Source organism: Aotus nancymaae, unplaced genomic scaffold (genome assembly GCF_030222135.1).
Source record: "Aotus nancymaae isolate 86718 unplaced genomic scaffold, 86718_ANA_hifiasm-v0.15.2.pri h1tg000011l, whole genome shotgun sequence".
Lineage (NCBI taxonomy): Eukaryota > Metazoa > Chordata > Mammalia > Primates > Aotidae > Aotus > Aotus nancymaae.
In genome coordinates this window covers 21,582,610-21,606,222 of record NW_026988422.1, presented here as the reverse complement: position 1 = coordinate 21,606,222, position 23,613 = coordinate 21,582,610, and the positions used below count along the sequence as shown (strand labels likewise).

At 38.1% G+C, this 23,613-nt stretch overlaps 1 protein-coding gene and 1 pseudogene across 8 annotated transcripts in view; one reads left to right on the top strand and one right to left on the bottom strand.

The window, feature by feature from the left end:
• Window positions 1-23,613, bottom strand: part of STXBP5L (syntaxin binding protein 5L) — a 440,807-nt gene that overhangs the window by 396,333 nt on the left and 20,861 nt on the right. The window lies entirely within an intron of this gene.
• On the top strand, window positions 17,669-18,264 carry LOC105725001 (transcription factor BTF3-like; annotated as a pseudogene).

Below are 23,613 nucleotides of genomic sequence, written 5' to 3'. Positions count from 1 at the left end.
TCAACCCAGAATATCATACCCAGCCAAACTAAGCTTCATAAGTGAAGGAAAAATAAAATCCTTTGTGAACAAGCAAGTACTCAGAGATTTCATGACCACCAGGCCTGCCTTCCAAGAGCTACTGACAGAGGCACTACACAAAGAAAGGAAAAATCAGCACCAGGCACTCCAAAAACATACTAAATGGTAAACAGCATCAACACAATGAAGAATCTGCATCAACTGATGGGCAAAACAGCCAGCTAGCATCATAATGGCAGTATCAAATTCACACATAACAATACTAACCCTAAATGTAAATGGACTAAATGCCCCAATGAAAAGACACAGACTGATAAACAGGATAAAAAGCCAAAACCCATCAGTGTGCTGTATCCAGGAAACCTCTCACATGCAAGGATACACAAAGGCTCAAAATAAAGGGATGGAGGAAGATTTACCAAGCAAATGGAGAGCAAAAAAAAAGCAGGAGTTGCAATTCTCATCTCTGATAAAATAGACTTTAAAGCAACAAAGATCAAAAGCGACAAAGAAGGACATTACATAATGGTAAAAGGATCAATGCAACAAGAAGAGCTAATGATCCTAAATACATTTGCACCTAATACAGGAGCACCCAGATACATAAGGCAAGTTCTTAATGACTTACAGAGACGTAGACTCCCACACAATAATAGTGGGAGACTTCAACACCCCATTGTCAATATTAGACAGACCAATGAGACAAACAATTAACACAGATATCCAGGATTTGAACTTAGACCTGGACCAACCAAATCTAATAGACATTTACAGAACTCTCTACCCCAAATCCACAGAATATACATTCTTCTCAGCACCACATCACACCTACTCTAAAACCGACCACACAATTGGATGTAAATCACTCCTCAGCAAATGCAAAAGAACGGAAACCATAACAAACAGTCTTTCAGACCACAGTACAATCAAGTTAGAACTCAGAATTCAGAAACTAACTCAGAACTGCGCAGCGTCATGGAACCTGAACGACTTTCTCTTGAATGTTGACTGGATAAACAATGAAATGAAGGCAGAAATAAACATGTTCTTCAAAACCAACAAGAACGAAGACACAACATACCAGAATCTCTGGGACACATTTAAAGCAGTCTCTAGAGGAAAATATATAGCAATAAGTGCCCACATCAGAAGAAAGGAGAGATCTAAAATTGACACCCTATCATCAAAATTGAAAGAGCTAGAGGAGCAAGATCGAAAAAACTCAAAACCTAGCAGAAGACAAGAAATAACTAAGATCAGAGCAGAACTGAAGGAGATAGAGAAACAAAAAACCCTTCAAAAAAATCAATAAATCCAGGAGCTGGTTTTTTGAAAAGATCAACAAAATAGACCATTAGCCAGACTAATAAAAAAGAAAACAGAGAATAACCAAATAGATGTAATAAAAAACGATAAAGGGGATATCACCACAGATTCCACAGAAATTCAAACCATCATCAGAGATTATTACAAACAACTCTATGCACATAAACTAGAAAACCTGGAAGATATGGATAAATTCCTGGACACTTGCCTCCTCCCAAGCCTAAACCAGGAAGAAGTTGAAACCCTGAATAGACCAATAACAAGGTCTGAAGTTGAGGCAGCAATTAAGAGCCTACCATCGAAAAAGAGCCCAGGTCCTGATGGGTTCACAGCCGAATTCTCCCAGACAAACAAAGAGGAGCTGGTACCATTCCTCCTGAAACTATTCCAAATAATCCAAAAAGAGGGAGTCCTTCCCAAATCATTTTATGAGACCAACATCATCCTGATAACAAAACCCGGCAGAGACTCAACAAGAAAAGAAAACTTCAGGCCAATATCCATGGTGAACACAGATGCAAAAATCTTCAATAAAATACTGGCAAGCCGATTGCAACAGCACATCAAAAAGCTTATCCACCATGATCAAGTAGGATTCATCCCGGGGATGCAAGGCTGGTTCAACGTACACAAGTCTATAAACGTAATTCAACACACATACGGAATCAAAGACAAAAACCACTTGATTATTTCAATCGACACAGAGAAGGCCTTTGACAAAATTCAACAGCCCTTTATGCTAAAAACTCTCAATAAACTAGGTATCGACGGAACATATCTCAAAATAATAGCTATTTATGACAAACCAACAGCCAATATCATATTGAATGGGCAAAAACTGGAAGCATTCCCTTTGAAATCTGGCACTAGACAAAGATGCCCTCTCTCACCACTCCTATTCGATATAGTACTGGAAGTTCTAGCCAGAGCAATCAGGCAAGAAAAAGAAATAAAGGGTATTCAATTAGGAAAGCAGGAAGTCAAATTCTCTCTATTTGCAGACGACATGATTGTATATCTAAAAGACCCCATCATCTCAGCCCAAAATCTCCTGAAACTGATAAGCAACTTCAGCAAAGTCTCAGGATACAAAATCGATGTGCAAAAATCACAAGCATTCCTATACACCAATAACAGACTTAAAGAGAGCCAAATCAAGAATGAACTGCCATTCACAATTGCTACAAAGAGAATAAAATACCTAGGAATACAACTAACAAGGAATGTAAAGGACCTCTTCAAGGAGAACTACAAACCACTGCTCAATGAAATAAGAGAGCACGCAAACAGATGGAGAAACATTCCATGCTCATGGTTAGGAAGAATCAATATCGTGAAAATGGCCAAACTGCCCAAAGTAATTTACAGAATCAACGCTATCCCCATCAAGCTACCAATGACCTTCCTCACAGAACTCAAAAAAACACCTTAAACTTCATATGGAACCAAAAGAGAGCCCGCATAGCCAAGTCAATTCTAATCAAAAAGAACAAAGTGGGAGGCATCACACAACTGGACTTCAGACTATACTACAAGGCTACAGTAATCAAAACAGCATGGTACTGGTATCAAAACAGAGATATAGATCAATGGAACAGAACAGAGGCCTCGAAGGCAACACAACATATCTACAACCATACGATCTTTGATAAAACTGACGAAAACAAGCAATGGGGAAATGATTCCCTCTTTAATATATGGTGTTGGGAAAATAGGCTAGCCATGTGCAGAAGGCAGAACCTGGACCCCTTCCTGATACCTTACACTAAAATTAACTCCAAATGGATTAATGACTTAAGCATAACACCTAACACCATAAAAACCCTAGAAGAAAATCTAGGCAAAACCATTCAGGACGTAGGCATAGGCAAGGACTTCATGACCAAAACACCAAAAGCCTCGACAACAAAAGCCAAAATAGACAAATGAGACCTGATCAAACTCCACAGCTTCTACACGGCAAAAGAAACAGTCATTAGAGTGAATCGGCAACCAACAGAATGGGAAAAAAATTTTGCAGTTTACCCATCTGACAAAGGGCTGATATCCAGAATTTACAACAAACTAAAGCAGATTTACAAGAAAAAGACAAACAAGCCCATTCAAAAGTGGGCAAAAGATATGAACAGACATTTTACAAAAGAAGACATACATGAGGCCAACAAGCATATGAAAAAATGCTCATCATCACTGGTCATTAGAGAAATGCAAATCAAAACTACATAGAGACCATCTCACACCAGTTCAAATGGCGATCATTAAAAAAATCTGGAGAGAACAGATGCTGGAGAGGATGTGGAGAAATAGGAACACTTTTACACTGTTGGTGGGAGTGTAAATTAGTTCAACCATTGTGGAAGACAGTGTGGTGAATCCTAAAGGACCTAGAAATAGAAATTCCATTTGACCCAGCAATCCCATTACTGGGTATATATCCAAAGGATTACAAATTGTTCTACTATAAGGACACATGCACACGAATGTTCATTGCAGCACAGTTTACAGTAACAAAGACCTAGAACCAACCCAAATGCCCATCGATGATAGACTGAACAGGGAAAATGTGGCACATATACACCATGGAATATTATGCAACCATCAAAAACGATGAGTTTGTGTCCTTTGTAGGGACATGGATGAACCTGGAGACCATCATTCTCAGCAAACCGACACAAGAACACAAAATCAAACACCACATAGTCTCACTCATCGGTGAGTGTTGAACAATGAGAACGCATGAACACAGGGAGGGTAGCACTACACACTGGGGTCTGTTGGGGGGAAACGGAGGGGACAGTGCGGGGTAGGGAGTTGGGGAGAGATAGCATGGGGAGAAATGCCAGATATAGGTGAAGGGAAGGAAGGCAGCAAATCACACTGCCACGTGTGTACCTATGCAACAATCTTGCATGTTCTTCACATGTACCCCAAAACCTAAAATACAATTAAAAAAAAATCCTAACTGTTCAGACTCTTATCAATTACTACTCTTTTACTTTGCCACACAAATTTTTTTTGTTCCCTGAGGCTAATTTTTTTTAATTTTCTTCATTTTCTTAGTTTTTATGTGCTTGTCACTAATTCATTCCCAAACTCCTCCCCAATTGCCCTTATCTTTCAAAATTTAAACATCAGATACATATATTCAGAGAGAGAAGAGACAGAGAGAGAAGTACACTATATACGATACTAACAATTCGAAATTTTTAAAAAAAAACAAAAAAGCAAATCGTTTCCTGTGTTCAAGGCAGAAAAGATGGATGGGCTGCTGCAAAAGGCCACAAACGATTAAAATGCTGTTTTCAAATATAGTAGTAATTTCACAGGAAATTCATCAAATTTTATAGTCTATATAATTTCATATTGTTTTAAGCATTATAAAGCAAATGAAAACCTACAAACATAGGTGCAAAAGACTAAATAAGATACTAATAAATCAAAATCAGTGATGTATTCAAACAATGATAAACTATGGCCAAATACATTTCATTCCACAAGTGTTAAGTATAGATATTAAATATATATACCTCATACTCTATTAGTTACTATCTTATTTTACCTTTCATTAATTTAGATTTTGAGTTTTCCAGGCCCCAGCCTTCAAATCGTGAGAACTTCTAACTGCTTACAAAATAAACCTTGGCAAGATACAGATACAGAAAAGCAAATTATATTTTTCATCATATAAATGTCTTTGCAAATGTTGTTTCTAAAAAGGAGTCTTACAAAACAGCTGAACTTCACAGACTGCTGCTTCCTCTTGTGAATGTAATCTTTAGTCTCTAAGGAGTCTGTAATTCTGAATGTTTGTTTTACTTAATTTTTTCCCCTGATAATAATTTTTAATTGGCATAGCATTTTTAGAAACATATAAATATGAATTAGCTTTATTTAAAAAGCCAGAAAATTATTTGTACTTTTTCTCTTTCCTGGAAGGGAAAATAAATAAAACTTAAAATATATATCTGTTAGATTTCAACAAGAAGTTGAATAAGGATATGTAATGACATTATTCATTAATCAACAAATTAAAGGATAAAACCATGATTATGTCAATAGGTTCTGGAAAGGCATCTAATGAAGTTCAGCAGTCAATCCAAGTAAAAATGTTATATAAAATAGGCTTAGAAGAAAATGGCATAATGAAAATAACAAAACATATGCTAAACAACAAAAAGCTATAGTCATTTCCATTAAAATCAGGAATAATACATGTATATTCACTATTCCCATTATTATTCAACTTTGTTTTATAAATTCAAGCTACTTCAGTAAGATAATAAATTGAAATCATCCATACAAATACAAGAAAATAAGAAACAAATTACTAAAATTTTTTTGGAAATAAAAGAATGTGGTAAATTAGCTAGGTAGAAGATTAAAACAAAAAAATCAGTAGCTACTATTTATACTAGAAATAAGCAATTATCCAAAAAATGGGAGGAAATTCTTATTTATATTTCTAGTTGTAAATCTGAAGTCTGTTAAATTTGTTAAAAGTCTAAAAACAAAGGTTGTATTCAGTAACACTGAATAATTTTCTATTATATAAAGTGGTTAGAAAGTCAAAATACTTTTCACTAGCTTGGAACTTAGATTAACCTGTTTTCATAATCTTCATTAATAGCAAGACTATATTTATATATTTCAATGTTTATTGAATCCTACAGAAATTACAATGCAATTGTTACAATTCTATTAGAAATACAGAGCTTATGTTATCAATTTCTATCGTAGCTGTGACAATAAAACCCCATCAGAATTTAGTATTCAAGAAATAATTATTTGTTTATATATCTCAAGAACCATTTTAATATTTTGCTTTCATTGGAGCTGCTAATAAAATCTCTTTTCAAAGTATCTTCAAAAACCTAATAGTAAAAAAATTATTTATACAGAGTGATCAAACAAATGAGGTCCTAACTGTAGCATTTTTCACAAATAAAATATTTACCTATTTATCTTTTCAAATTCCAAGTCAAAGCCTTACTGGCTACATAAAATATTTGTTAAAATACTAAGCTAACACCACAGCTTAGGTGTTTTAAATTCTCATGTTTAAATGCTTATGGGAGCACATATGTACTAAATTCTCCTTGAAAAATATTCAGCTCACTGTGGAAACATTCAATTTTTCCTTTTTTGAACAGATACTTCATTTTTATTCAAAATTACTGAAGAATGATTATGACACTTTGGTCTCCTCAAATAAGTTCTAAACTCCTTTATAAACAGGAGTCATGCCTTCAGTTTGCCCCATCACTGAGCCTAGTGCTATGATTAAATATTAATAGTCAGTGTTTTTCAGTTCATTGATATGATTTGTGCATATAAGCAGTATTTCCTTCAAAAACTATTATGTCATATTTTAAGAAAGGTAAATAATTATAAAGTATTTTATAAATATTAAAATAAATTCCTTATCTAGAATAATGTTTGAATCAATATAAAATTATCTCTGTACTCTGAGATGTTGTCTGAACTTTCCATAGTAATGAAGGCATATTTAAAATATTTTAAAGGAGGAAGATCCAAGATGGCCGGTTAAGAGCAGCTCAGGATTGCAGATCCCAGTGAAAGCACAGAGGGTGAGTGGACACAACATTTCCAGATGGATTTTTATTGTCCACAGACCAGGAGATTTCCCAGGCGGAGGAGCCCCACGGGTCACCAGCGAGGCTGTTCTGGCCGGCGTGGCTGTTTTGCCTACGCCCCAGCGAGGCAGTTCCCATTACAGAGTAAACAGGACTCTGTCCCCACTTAGGCAGCAAGGGGAGCTGAAACAAGGAGCCAGGCCAGGAGATTCCTGGGCAAAAAAGCACCACGAATCTCAGAGCCGTGGTTTCAGCTGGTGCAGCGGGTTGCCACACGGGAAATCACACAGATCCCTGTGCCTTTTCAATAGGCGATCAGGACACCTGGGAGAGAGCCGACCATTCAACTAAAAAATAAAAGGCTCTGAGGCAGGGAGCCAGGTGATCAGGCTCAGCTGGTCCCATCCCCACAAAAAAAAAAAAAAAAAACGAAAAAACAGCAATTGGAAATGCTCTGGGTTGAGAGTTTCACAGCAAGCACAGCTGAACCCGAGAAGGTCCAGCTCAGTGGGGGAGTGGCGTCCACCATTACCTAGGCACTCCACCACTATGGAGGCAGTCGGATACTGCTGAGGCAGCCTGCCATTGCCAAGGCAACCCGCCATTACAGAGAGAGTCCGTCATTACAGAGGTGGGCCACCATTGCCGAGGCTGTTCTAACTACACCCATATAAACAGGACTGCAGGGAAGTTCACACGGCAGCTGGGCAGAGCTGACAGCAGCTAAGCGAAGCTGCTGCAGGCAGAGAGTGACTAGGCTGCCTCTTTGTCAGTCAGGGCAGCCCTGAAGAAAAAAGAAAAAGGCACCAGCACAGCGGAAACTCATAAATAAAGTCCTGACTCCCCGTGACAGAATACCTGGAAAAAAAGAGGGGTTTATGAATTCTGCTGCTGCAGACTTAAACTTACCTGCCCAGAAGCTCTGAATGAACAACGGAGCTCACAGCTCACATAAAGGACAGACTGTTTCCTCAAGCAGCAACCTGACCCCCGTATATCCAAAGAGTCACCTCATAAAGGAGCACTCAGACTGACATTTGGCAGGTATCCTTCTGGGACAAAGCAGAAGAAGAAACTGGTAGCAACCTTTACTGTTTGGCAGCTGCTGCAAGTGATCCCCAGGCAAGCAGGGCCTGGAGTGGACCTCAGCAGTCCAACAGCAGAGAGACCAGACAGTTAAAAGGAAAACTAAGAAACAGAAATAACTTCACCAACAACAAACAGAACGCCCACTCAGAGACCCAATCAGAAGGTCAACAACTACAAAGCCGAAAGGTGGATAAATCCACAAAGATGGGAAGAAACCAGTACAAAAAGAATGAAAACACCCGAAACCAGAACACCTCTCCTCCTACAAAGGATCACAACTCCTCAGCAGCAAGGGAACAAGACTGGATGGAGAATGAGTGTGATGAAATGACAGAATCAGCCTTCAGGAAGTGGATAATAAGATACTTCCGTGAGCTAAAAGAACATGTTCTAACACAACGCAAAGAAACTAAGAACCTTGAAAAAAGACTTGACAAGATGCTAACGAGAATGGACAACGTAGAGAGGAATATAATTGATGGAGCTGAAGAACACAACACAAGAACTTTGCAAAGCATGCACAAGTTTCAACAGCAGAATTGACCAAGCAGAAGAAAGGATATCAGAGGTCAAAGATCAACTCAATGAAATAAAACGAGAAGGCAAGATTAGAGAAAACAGGGTAAAAAGGAATGAAAAAAGTCAACAAGAAATATGGAACTATGTGAAAATACCTAATCTACGTTTCATAGGTGTACCTGAATGTGATGAAGAGAATGAATCCAAGCTGGAAAATACTCTTCAGGATATTATCCAGGAAAACTTCCCCAACCTAGCAAGGCAGGCCAATATTCAAGTACAGGAAATACAGAGAACACCGCAAAGATATTCCTCAAGAAGAGCAACCCCAAGGCACATAATCATCAGATTTACCAGGGTTGAAATGAAGGAGAAAATGCTAAGGACAGCAAGAGAGAAAGGTCGGGTTACCCACAAAGGGAAGCCCATCAGACTCACAGCAGATCTCTCAGCAGAAACCCTACAAGCCAGAAGAGAGTGGGGGCCGATATTCAACAACCTTAAAGAAAAGAATTTTCAACCCAGAATTTCATATCCAGCCAAATTAAGCTTCATAAGTGAAGGAAAAATAAAATCCTTTGTGAACAAGCAAGTATTCAGAGATTTCATCACCACCAGACCTGCTTTACAAGAGCTCCTGAAAGAGGCACTACACATAGAAAAGAACAACCAGTACCAGCCACTCCAAAAACATACCAAATGGCAAAGAGCATCAACACAATGAAGAATCTGCATCAACTAATGGGCAAAACAGCCAGCTAGCATCAAAATGGCAGTATCAAATTCACATAACAATATTAACCCTAAATGTAAATGGACTAAATGCTCCAATCAAATGACACAGACTGGCAAATTGGATAAAAAGCCAAAACCCATCAGTGTGCTGTATCCAGGAAACCCATCTCACATGCAAGGATACACAAAAGTTCAAAATAAAGGGATGGAGGAAGATTTACCAAGCAAATGGAGAGCAAAAAAAAGCAGGAGTTGCAATTCTCATCTCTGATAAAATAGACTTTAAAGCAACAAAGATCAAAAGAGACAAAGAAGGACATTACATAATGGTAAAGGGATCAATGCAACAAGAAGAGCTAATGATCCTAAATATATATGCACCTAATACAGGAGCACCCAGATACATAAGACAAGTTCTTAATGACTTACAAAGAGACTTAGACTCCCACACAATAATAGTGGGAGACATTAACACCCCATGGTCAATATTAGACAGATCAACCAGACAGAAAATTAAGAAGGATATCCAGGACTTGAACTTAGACCTGGACCAAGCAAACCTAATAGACATTTACAGAACTCTCCACCCCAAATCCACAGAATATACATTCTTCTCAGCACCACATCACACCTACTCTAAAATTGACCACACAATCGGAAGTAAATCACGTGTCAGCAAATGTAAAAGAACGGAAACCATAACAGTCTCTCAGACCACAGTGCAATCAAGTTAGAACTCAGAATTCAGAAACCAACCCAGAACCGCACAGCTTCATGGAAACTGAACAACTTTCTCTTGAAAGTTGACTGGATAAACAATGAAATGAAGGCAGAAATAAAGATGTTCTTCGAAACCAACGAGATTGAAGACACCACATACCAGAATCTCTGGGACACATTTAAAGCAGTCTCTAGAGGAAAATATATAGCAATAAGTGCCCATATGAGAAGCAAGGAGAGATCTAAAATTGACACCCTGTCGTCCAAATTGAAAGAGCCAGAGGAGCAAGATCAAAAAAACTCAAAACCTAGCAGAAGACAAGAAATAACTAAGATCAGAGCAGAACTGAAGGAGACAGACCCACAAAAAACCCTTCAAACAATCAATAAATCCAGGAGCTGGTTTTTTGAAAAGATCAACAAAATATACAGACCACTAGCCAGATTAACAAAAAACAAAAGAGAGAATAACCAAATAGATGCAATAAAAAACGATAAAGCGTATATCACCACAGATTCCACAGAAATTCAAGCCATCATAAGAGATTATTACAAACAACTCTATGCACATAAACTAGAAAACCTGGAAGAAATGGATAAATTCCTGGACACTTGCCTCCTCCCAAGCCTAAACCAGGAAGAAGTCAAAACTCTGAATAGACCAATAACAAGGTCTGAAGTCGAGGCAGCAATCAAGAGCCTACCACCCAAAAAATAGCCCAGGTCCCGATGGGTTCACAGCCAAATTCTACCAGACATACAAAGAGGAGCTGGTACCATTCCTTCTGAAACTATTCCAAATAATCCAAAAAGAGGGAATACTTCCCAAATCTTTTTATGAGACCAACATCATCCTGATACCAAAACCTGGCAGAGACTTAACAAGAAAAGAAAACTACAGGCCAATATCCATGATGAACTTGCATGCAAAAATCTTCAATAAAATACTGGCAAGCCGATTGCAACAGCACATCAAAAAGCTTATCCACCATGATCAAGTAGGATTCATCCCGGGGATGCAAGCCTGGTTCAACATATGCAAGTCTATAAATGTAATTCACCACATAAACAGAACGTAAGACAAAAACCACATGATTATCTCAATTGATGCAGAGAAGGCCTTCGACAAAATTCAACAGCCCTTTATGCTAAAAACCCTCAATAAACTAGGTATTGATGGAACATATCTTAAAACAATAAAAGCTATTTACAACAAACCAAAAGCCAATATACTGAATGGACAAAAACTGCAAGCATTCCCTTTGAAATCGGGCACTAGACAAGGATGCCCTCTCTCACCACTCCTATTCAATATAGTACTGGAAGTTCTAGCCAGAGCAATCCGGCAAGAAAAAGAAATAAAGGGTATTCAAATAGGAAAGGAGGAAGTCAAATTGTCTCTATTTGCAGACAACATGATTGTATATCTAGAAGACCCCATCGTCTCAGCCCAAAATCTCCTGAAACTGATAAGCAACTTCAGCAAAGTCTCAGGATACGAAATCAATGTGCAAAAATCACAAGCATTCCTATACACCAATAACAGACTTAAAGAGAGCCAAATCAAGAACGAACTGCCATTCACAATTGCTACAAAGAGAATAAAATACCTAGGAATACAACTAACAAGGAATGTAAAGGACCTCTTCAAGGAGAACTACAAACCATTGCTCAATGAAATAAGAGAGGACACAAACAGATGGAGAAACATTCCATGTTCATGGTTAGGAAGAATCAATATTGTGAAAATGGCCATACTGCCTAAAGTAATTAACAGAATCAATGCTATCCCCACCAAGCTACCAATGATCTTCTTCACAGAACTGGAAAAAACCACCTTAAACTTCATATGGAACCAAAAGAGAGCCCGCATAGCCAAGTCAATTCTAAGCAAAAAGAACAAAGTGGGAGGCATCACACAACTGGACTTCAAACTATAGCCTTGTAGCCTTGTAGACTTACTACAAGGCTACAGTAATCAAAACAGCATGGTACTAGTATCAAAACAGAGATATAGATCAATGGAACAGAACAGAGGCCTCGGAGGCAACACAACATATCTACAATCATCCAATCTTTGACAAACCTGACAAAAACAAGCAATGGGGAAATGATTCCCTCTTTAACAAATGGTGTTGGGAAAACTGGCTAGCCATGTGCAGAAAGCAGAAACTGGACCCCTTCCTGACACCTTACACTAAAATTAACTCCAGATGGATTAAAGACTTAAACATAACACCTAACACCATAAAAACCCTAGAAGAAAATCTAGGCAAAACCATTCAGGACATAGGCGTAGGCAAGGACTTCATGACCAAAACACCAAAAGCATTGGCAACAAAAGCCAACATAGACAAATGGGACCTGATCAAACTCCACAGCTTCTGCACAGCGAAAGAAACAGTCAATAGAGTGAATCGGCAACCAACAGAATGGGAAAAAAATTTTGCAGCCTACCCATCTGACAAAGGGCTGATATCCAGAATTTACAACGAACTAAAACAGATTTACAAGAAAAAAACAAACCAGCCCATTCAAAAGTAGGCGAAGGATATGAACAGATAGTTTACAAAAGAAGACATACATGAGGCCAACAAGCATTTGAAAAAATGCTCATCATCACTGGTCATTGGAGAAATGCAAATCAAAACTACATTGAGATACCATCTCACACCAGTTCGAATGGCGATCATTAAAAAATCTGGAGACAACAGATGCTGGAGAGGATGTGAAGTAATAGATACACTTACACTGTTAGTGGGAGTGTAAATTAGTTCAACCATTGTGGAAAACAGTGTGGCGATTCCTCAAGGACCTAGAAATAGAAATTCCATTTGACCAGCAATCCCATTACTGGGTATATATTCAAAGGATTATAAATCGTTCTACTATAAGGACACATGCACACAAATGTTCATTGCAGCACAGTTTACAATAGCAAAGAACTGGAACCAACCCAATTGCCCATCGATGATAGACTGGACAGGAAAAATGTGGCACATATACATCATTGAATATTATGCAGCCATCAAAAACGATGAGTTTGCATCATTTGTAGGGACATGGATGAACCTAGAAACCATCATTCTCAGCAAACTGACACAAGAACACAAAATCAAACATCGCATGTTCTCACTCACAGACGGGTATTGAACAATGGGAACACATGGACACAGGGAGGGGAGCACTATACACTGGGGTCTGTTGGGGGGGAGTGGCAGGGGACAGCGGGGGGTTGGGAGTTGGGGAGAGATAGCATGGGGAGAAATGCCAGATATAGGTGAAGGGGAGGAAGGCAGCAAATCACACTGCCACGTATGCACCTATGCAACAATCTTGCATGTTTTTCACATGTACCCCAAAACCTAAAATGCAATTAAAAAAAAAAAAGTAATCCACCTGCTAGATAAAGGAATTTTTTTAACAAAAACTTTGGTCAGTAGACTTGGCATTGAAGTAGTTTTGCTACTGGTTCCTAAATGATCTGTAATCCTAGTTCTTCAGGATCAAGCTGAGTATTTAAATTCTGGTCCAGTATCATAGTTCCTCCCATATCACTCTTTCCTCTACTGTTCTAGCATCTGGAATTTTCATCTTGAATATTAATCTCTGCCTATACTTAATCACATTAAAGCAAGTAATTACAATTTTTAGACAAATTGCCTTCTGTGACTATGCCCTATGTAATTCCTTATCTAAATCTCCACCTGACCCAGTAAGTTTCTGAGTATTATTAACTCAAGAATCTGACTATCCTATTACCAAATATTAATACAATGCTCTCCTCAAAACACATATTTGTTAAAGATATTATTTTACCTCAAATAATTTTCTTTTGTCAAACAATTTATGTTTGCCAGTATGAGAAAATGACTAAAAGGGAAGGGTTGCAAAAAACAGCAGTGAGACTACTCCAATGGTATAAAATGTTTGCAGTGATGTTAGCCAGATTTTTATCTTCTGAGTCAGTTAAAATGACTGCTTTAGCTAATGTTGCACAGTTCAGGTAAAAAATCAGAATATTATAGGCAGCTTATCTCACTTAGCCTAATTCATACACAACAGAGATTCCTGTAGGATTTTCGGAATTAGTTTTATTTCTATAATAGCTTCTATAAACAGTTTTATTTTTTAAAATTCACTTTATTTCTACAGTAACTTGAATTTTGTGGATGCACCTAGCTACACAAAAATACTGAAGTGATTCAGGGGGTTGAACTACTCTCAGAAAAATAAAAGTTACTTCAAATCTTCTATTTATCTGCTAGAATTAAAAATGGCTGCCTGCTAGACTATTATATGGAGGAAATAAAATCTGTATTACTTTCTCAAAGTAGAGAGGAAAAGAAAATGTAAATAGAGAAATCACGTAAATAAAAAGAGTAGAAGATACTTATATACTTAGAAGAGTTGTTTCCAAGAACACTATTTCAATTCATACTGTCATGTGCTGCATAATGACATTATAGCCAACAATGAGCTACATATTATGGGTGGAACTGTAAAATTATAATACCATACTTTTTACTGTACCTTTTCTATGTTGAGATATACTTAAATACACAAATACTTACCATTTTGTTATAACTGCTACAGTATTAAGTACAGCAACATGCTGTATAGGTTTATAACCTAGAAGCAATAGGCTATACTATATAGCTAAGTGTATAGTAGGCTATGCCATATAGGTTTGTGTAAGTACACTCTGTGACATTTACACAATGACCAAATTGTCTACCAATGCATTTCTCAGAACCTATGCCTATCATTAAGTGACATGTGACAGTATATAATTACACTGTTACAATAGTTGTTTTCCAACAATTATATAATATAAATCAACCAATACAAATTGTTGCCTAATAAGAAGAAAATTTTTTCTTATCTAGTTATTGAAACATACCTGCTTAGCAACATATTCTAGCATCTTTAGCTACAAAAACTACTTTAAAAGTAATAAATTGATTTTTTAACAAAAGAAAAAATAAGAAACCTCTAACAGCTATAAACTGCAGTTTACCTGGCACTAAGGGCTAGGCCATGGTGTTCTCCTTTAGTACATGAATAATTTCACAGAAAATCAACATCAAACAAAGCCACTCTAAGACTGGAAAAGCAAGACAAAAATAAAACCACTGTGGAATCATGTCTGGGTAGTGATAACTGTAAGAATATTGTACGAACCATACTAATAATTAAATGTTCCCCTTATCCAGCTAACATATGCAACTGCTTCTTCTTTACCTATTACGTAGCCTCATGCCATTCTTCCTACCATCTAGATAAAACTTCTTAGGATAACAAAGGATAGAATTATCTCCAGTTTCTGACAATATCAATTCATATTTCTTTGAATTTTGTCTAAAATCACCTAATACAAGTTCGAATTCTGTAACAAGCCCTCCCTAGGGTAGTCTCCCTATTCTAAAATACATATATATATATATATATATATATATATATATATATATATATATATTTGTTTAACTATAGGTATGCAGTCTTTGCTGATGGACACACATTGTATTTCCTTTTAAATATTCCAAAAAGGCCAGTCTATGGAGTATGTTGGTCAGTCTTTAGACTGAAAAATGAAATCAGCATGGGATTACAACAAGAACAGGTAGAAAGATAGAAAAATATAGTTATCCCAGTTATAAATCCTAGTACATTTCAAGTTAATATATGACAAAGGAGTACCACATTCAGTGCAAGAGGGAAGCAACAGTTAACAAATGATGTGGTGCAACTCATGGGCTGTTTGGAGGAAACATCATTTTGGAGTCATTCTATATACTAAACCAAATTTGGCTAAAATAAAAATGTCAAAATGTGATATATCAAAACACTAAAATGTAAATGAAAATAGAAATGAAAATTCAATCAAAACTCTGGATTGTAGAGGATAAAAATAAATCACTAAGGATAAGTCAATAGATCTGACAAAAGAAAAAATATGAATTACATAAATTAGAGCTATATGAATACAAATAATGAACTAGGGAAAATTTTACAAAACTATAACAGACAAAAGATTAATTTAATATGTAAAGATTTATACAAGGTAATATAAATTACTAGGAAACAATAAATAGGAAAAAAGTGGATATGAAAAGACAATTCATAAAAAGAAAAAACTCAACTGGTTAATAAGTATATTGGAAAATAATCAAGCTCACTAGTAATGATAAAATATAAATTAAATACAAAATTATATTTTTCACTTACTAAGTTAATAAAAATATTTCTATATTTTGAAAGCTAATAAGAATACCACTGAACTGACAGTTACAGATTACTAGGTGAATCATTTTGGAAATTAATTAAACAAGATAAATAAAGACCTATAACCTAACTATTTTACAACTAGCAGTCTCATCTCGGGAAATAATACTAAATATGCTGAAGGCTTAATGCTCACAGATATTCATAATAGCATTGCTGTAAGAAGAGAAAAACTGAATGTAAGGCCAGTCGCCTCGCTGGGAGCACGGACACACACCCCCTTCCTCTCCGGGAGCTCAGACACACCCACCCCCCCCCCACAGCACCTAGCCCTCCCTTAAAGAACCCCTCCAAAATGCAAAAGAAGTCTTGTAAATCCACCCAATAGCATTCGAGTCTTAGCTACCCAATAGCAATCGAGTCTTGTAAATCTACCCAATAGCAGTACCTGCCAATAGCAAGCTTGCCCTGCTCCCTATAAAACCCCACATCTGAGAGGAGTCCGTGTGACTTCTCCGGCCCCTCTGGTCAGACCGCAGAACCTCGCCTGGGAGCTGAATAAATTAGCATTGGATCTTCTTGTGCTTGCCTCAGTTTCTTCATTTTAAACTCGGCAAGAACCCAAGAGCCCTTACACTGAATAAAAACTACATTTCCAATAATAAACGAAGAACGCATCTACTAGATTGTTACACAGCCATTAAATTTATATAAAGAAAAAAATCCGTAACAACTGAAAAGTGCTTATATTCTAATGTTAAGTGAAAAAAAATTAGGATGTAAAATTCTATATAAATCTGTAAAACATAACAAAATATAACCAAAAGACTGACTATACAATATAATTTATAATTATATACAACCATATATGATAACAGAATTCTAACCTACAACCTCTGCAGCAACCAGTCTGGGAAGTCAAACCACAATATCTGCACTCATCAGCCCAGAATAAACAGGAAATGGCCAATGACTGCCAGATTCCCTAATTTTTGCAGCTCCCTCATTCACAAAACTTCCAACTCAATATTGACTAGAGAAAGCCAAATATGCTTCTCAAACCAATCACATAGAAATGTCTCCGTTGTATACAGCCTGCCTCCAGCTTCCCATGCCAACAACTTACAATAAGAACATACTTAAAGCCTACTCTTTTTTCACTACAAAGCTCTCCCACTCTTCTGCCTGCCTTTGAGTCTCTGCCAAATATAAAGGATGGTGGTTGATTCCTTTGCCAGAACAAAATCTGAATAGCCTATGTTCTCATTTGGGTGGTCTTTGTTAATTTCAACATAACAAAAAACTAAACATAAAAAATACTAAAATGGAGCTGCCATCTCAAGTCCCCACGTGTGTGCACCTAATCTCAGCTGGTCCACCCGAGACCCCCTGAGCACCAACCCTAGTCCCCCGTGCGACCCCTTATCCGCTCCAACAAGATGAAAGAAACAATCATGAACCAGGAAAAACTCGCCAAACTGCAGGCACAAGTGCACACTGGTGGGAAAGGAACTGCTCGCAGAAAGAAGAAGGTGGTTCATAGAACAGCCACAGCAGATGATAAAAAACTTCAGTTCTCCTTAAAGAAGTTAGGGGTAAACAATATCTCTGGCATTGAAGAGGTGAATATGTCTACAAACCAAGGAACAGTGATCCACTTTAACAACCCTAAAGTTCAGACATCTCTGGCAGCGAACACTTTCACCATCACAGGCCATGCTGAGACAAAGCAGCTGACAGAAATGCTACCCAGCATCTTAAACCAGCTTGGGGCAGACAGCCTGACTATTAAGGAGACTGGCTGAAGCTCTGCCCAAACAATCTGTGGATGGAAAAGCACCACTTGCTACTGGAGAGGAGGAGGATGATGAAGTTCCAGATCTTGTGGAGAATTTTCATGAGGCTTCCAAGAATGAGGCAAACTGAATTGAGTCAACTTCTGAAGATAAAACTTGAAGAAGTTACTGGGAGCTGCTATTTTATATTATAACTGCTTTTTAAGAAATTTTTGTTTATGGATCTGATAAAATCTAGATCTCTAATGTTTTTAAGTCCAAGCCCCTGGGACACTGCAGCTCTTTTCAGTTTTTTGCTTATACACAATTCATTCTTTGCAGCTAATTAAGCCAAAGAAGCCTAGGAATCAAGTTTGAAACCAAGGTTAATAAAGTTCTTTGCCTAGTAAAAAAGAAAAAAAGAAAAAAAAAAACTAAAATGAAATGCACCCCCAAAAAATCAATAATTATTGCCTGCATCTGTGTGTCTGAAGTATGGATACTTTTAAAGTGTTTCTCTCTCTACCTACTACTGAGCAATAAAAAAAGAACAAATCACTGACATATTCAACAACTTGAACAAATCTTAAAAAACACATTATGTTGTGTAAAAGACAAAAACATACACACACTTTGCATACCATATGATTCTATTTATATGAACTCTAAGAACATGTAAGCATAAGCTATGGTGATAGAAGTCAGAATTTAATTGCCTCTGGAAAGGGGTAAGGGTGGGAATTGACTGGAAAGTGTCAGGAAAAAAATTTTAGAGAATTTAAGACATTCTATATCTTGTTTTGACTGATGGTTACACAGATGTATATAATTATCAAAATTCATTGAAATGAGTACTTAAAATGTAATTTTTATGTGTAAACTATACCTCACATACTTCCCTCCCTGATCTTTTCTTAGATAGAAGCAAGATAGTTTCACTGCCCAAGCAGAAAACCAAAACAAATATACCTCACTAAGATTATTACTATAAATATCTCAGAACTCAAATATAAGAATAAGTCAGTTTGCAGGGCCACAGAGAAGTGAAAAAACTCCAAGCAGACAGTAAGAGAAAAAGATTTCCATATCTGTGATGCCACTCCCACCAATCTTCCTGGCACCAAGCGCTAAGAAAATTTCCCCCAACTCATGATTTCTACTCTGGAAAAGGTCAGATCAAGATAGACAACCAGCTTTCCCATCATTTTGGGTTCCCTAGCAATTGCCCTGTCTCTACACCAATCCATGGAAAGCATCACAGGTACCTGAAGTAAGAAATATCCCTGAAGACAAAGAGAAACAAAGGGGGGAAGTGGGACTACCACCCCTAGCCTTGGAAATTCTGCTCTGTAACTCAGCCAAAGGAGACACCAAATTAGAGGCTGTTCAGCAGTACCATGCTATAGGAAGTTCATCCTTCAGGTCTGCTGGGCATGAACCCCTAGCCCGCCTTCCCACACAACACAGAAAAGTAATTCAGAAATTTATCAGAGAAATCGGCCAGGCTTGGTGGCTCATGCTTGTAATCCCAGCACTTTAGGAGGCCAAGGCAGGCAGATCACAAGGTCAGGAGATTGAGACCATTCTGGCTAACACAGTGAAACTCCATCTCTACTAAAAATACAAAAAATTAGCAAGGTGTGGTGGCACATACCTATAGTCACAGCTACTCAGAAGGCTGAGGCAGGAGAATTGCTTGAATCCTGGAGGCAGAGGTTGCAGTGAGTCAAGATCACACCACTGCACTCTAGCCTGGGCAACAGAGCAAGACTCCATCTCAGAGGAAAGAAAGAAAAAGAAAAAGAAAGAGGAAGGGGAAGAGAAAGAAAGGCAAGGCAAGCAGAAACTTATCAGAGAAATTTAACAAAAAGATTGAAATTATTCTTAAAAATCAAGCAGCAATTTTGGAACTGAGAAATATATTTGCTGAACTAAAAAATTCACTAGAGGTCCTCAATGACAGAATGTATGAAGCAGGGGAAGGAATAGATGAGCTCAAAGACAGGCCTTTTGAAAATACGCAGAAGAGAAAAATGAAAGAGAAAGAAGATTGCTTACAAAATATAGAAAATTACCTCAAAAGACCAAATCTAAGAATTATTGATAGTCAAGATGAACTTGAGCAAGGGCAAGGGGTAGAAAGCATATTCAAAGAAATAGTAATTGAGAAAATTTCTGAAACTAAAAAGATAAATATCCAAATACAGGAATGTAGAGAATACCAAACAGATTCAACTCAAATAAGACTACACCAAGGCATAAATGATCAAGCTCTCAATAGCCAAAGACAAAGAGAGGATCCTGAAAGCAGCAAGAGAAAATACACAAATAATATTAAAAGGATGTTTAATCCATTCAGACTTCTGAATGGAAACTATCCAGCCCAGCAGGGAGTGGTGAAAGAAAAAAAAAAAAAAAAAAAAACTGTCATCCAAGAATACTATACCCAGCAAACATGTCCTTCAACTATGAAGAAGAGATAAAGTCTTTCCCAGACAAACAGAGGCTCAGAGAATCCAACACCACCAGACCCATCTTACAATAAATGCTAAAGGGAGTTTTTCCATCTAAAATTTTAAAAAGTAATAACTTACAAGAACAAAACATTTGAAGGTATAAAACCCACTGGTAAAATTAAGTACACAGACAAACCCAGAATATTGTAATACTGGAACTGTAGTGTGCAATCCACCCATAATTCTAATATGAAACCTAAAAGACAAATCTATCAAAGACAATAATACCTACAGCAATCTGTTAAGAGATAAGCAATTAAAGATACATAAATGGAGACAACAAAATTCAAAAAGTGGCAAGATGGAGTTAAAATACAGAATTTTTTCCCCACTTTTCTTCATTTGTCCTATTCTTTGTGTGATCTAATATGAGTTGTCATCTCTTTAAAATATACTTGTTATATCTATAAGATGTTCTCTGTAAGCCTCAAGTCAATAACAATGCAAAAACCTATAATAGCTTCACTAAAAATAAAAAGCAACAAATTGAGACATATTACTAGAGAAAATCACTTAATCACAAAGGAAGACAGTAAGAAAGGAAGAATCGAAGAAAAGAGTTACAAAAGAACCAGAAAACAAGCAACAGAATAGCAGTAGTATATCCTTACTCACCAATAATTATCTTGAATGCAACTGGACTCAATTATCCATGTAAAAGTCATAGGGTGGCTAAATGAATAAAGACACAAGACACAACTATATACTGCTTACAATAAACCCACATAGACTGAAACTGAAGGGGTGGAAAAAGATATTCCATCCACTGGAAACCAAAAACACAGCAGGAATAGCTAGATGTAGATCAGATAAATAGACTACAAATCAAAGACTATAAAAACAAAGAAGGTCACTATATAATAATAAAGGAGTCAATTCAGCAAGAGGATATAACAGAGTTCCCAAGCATATAAAGCAAACATTAATAAGATCGAGACAGAGAGGTAGACTGTAATACACTAATAGTTGGGTTCTTCAACAACCCACTCTAGGCTGCTGCTCATCCCTTACTCCAGAAATGTGGACATTGTCATTAGGCCTTCATGGTTGTAGTTTAGGAGGTGAAGCCCAGGCAATGGTATGCATTCCTTGTATCATCATTTCAATTCTGTTCTACAAATACGAAAAGTTTCTAGAACCATACATATACTTTGTTTGTTTTTTTTTATTTCTTATTTCTCCTTTTATTAGTTATATATAGCCTATAAAACTATACAGGAATACCAAAAATTTAAAATAAAGATGAGGTAGACTGTAAGGATGGAAAAAAATAGATTACCGAAGATGGCCGCTTAGGAGGAAGTCGGGATTGCAGCTCCGAGAGAAGGCGCAGAGGGTGAGTGGACGCCGCATTTCCAGACGGATTTTTACTGCCCACAGACCAGGAGATTCACAGGAGGAGAAGCCCCACGGGTCACCAGCACTGCTGGTTTGAGTGGTGTGGCCGCTCAGCCTACACCCTGGGGCGGGGGGGCAATGGCTTCTTATGCAGAGCAAGAGAGACAGAGTTCCCTCTGAGCCAGCAAGGGGAGCTGAAGCAGGGAGCCAAGCCAGGAGACCCCGGGCAAGGGAGTGCCACGAATCTCAGAGCCGCTGCTTCGGCTGAGGCAGTGGCACACAGGGCAGCGGATTTTAACTGCCCACAGACCAGGATATTCACAGGTGGAGAAGCTCCACGGGTTCCCAGCGCCACTGGTTGGACCAGAGCAGCTGCTCGGCCTGCACAGGGGGCGGGGAGCAGCGGCTCCTTGAGCAAAGTGAACGAGACTGTGTCCCCTCTGGGCCAGCAAGGGGAGCAGTGGCAAGGAGGCAAGCCAAGAGATTACCGGGCAAAGAGGGCCCCTCTGGAAACACGGCTAAACCCGGGACGGTCCAGCTCTGTGGGGGAGGGGCGTCCTCCATCGGGAAACACCCTGCAGTTCCCGGGGCAATTTTCCGCAACCAAGAAAACCCACCACTACAGAGACTCCGTCACTACAGGGGCAGGCCAGCATAGCGGAAGCAGCTCTAACTACACCCACAGGACTGCAGGGAAGCTCACACGGAAGCTGGGCGGAGCCCAAAACAGCTCAGCGAAGCCTCTGCAGGCTGAGTGTGACTAGACTGCCACCTTGTGGGCAGGGAAAATGGTAGCAACACAACTGAAAAGCATAAAGCGCTAAACCCCTGGGCCAGAACACCTGGGGGGAAGAAAAGGGGGTTTATGAGTTCAGCTGCTGCAGACTTAAAATTACCAAAATCAGAAAGACAGCAACTACAAAGTCAATAGGTGGATAAATCCACAAAGATGGGAAGAAACCAGTGCAAAAAGGATGAAAACACCCAAAACCAGAACACCTCTCCTCCTACAAGGCAGCATAACTCCTCACCAGCACGGGAACAAGACTGGATGGAGAGGGAGTGTGACGAAATGACAGAATCAGCTTTCAGAAAATGGATAATAAGAAACTTCTGTGAGCTAAAAGAACATGTTCTAACCCAATGCAAAGAAACTAAGAACCTTGAAAAAAGACTTGATGAAATGCTAACGAGAATGGACAACTTAGAGAGGAATATGAGTGAATTGATGGAGCTGAAAAACACAACACGAGAACTTCATGAAGCATGCACAAGTTTCAACAGCAGAATTGACCAAGCAGAAGAAAGGATATCAGAAGTCGAAGATCAACTCAATGAAATAAAACGAGAAGGGAAGATTGGAGAAAACAAGGTAAAAAGGAATGAACAGAGTCAACAAGAAATATGGGACTACGTGAAAAGACCTAATCTACGTTTGATAGGTGTACCTGAATGTGACAAAGAGAATGCATCCAAGCTGGAAAATACTCTTCAGGATATTATCCAGGAAAACTTCCCCAACCTAGCAAGGCAGGCCAATATTCAAGCCCAGGAAATACAGAGAACACCACAAAGATATTCCTCTAGAAGAGCAACCCCAAGGCACATAATCATCAGATTCACCAGGGTTGAAATGAAGGAGAAAATACTAAGGGCAGCCAGAGAGAAAGGTCGGGTTACCCACAAAGGGAAACCCATCAGACTCACAGCAGATCTCTCAGCAGAAACACTACAGGCCAGAAGAGAGTGGGGGCC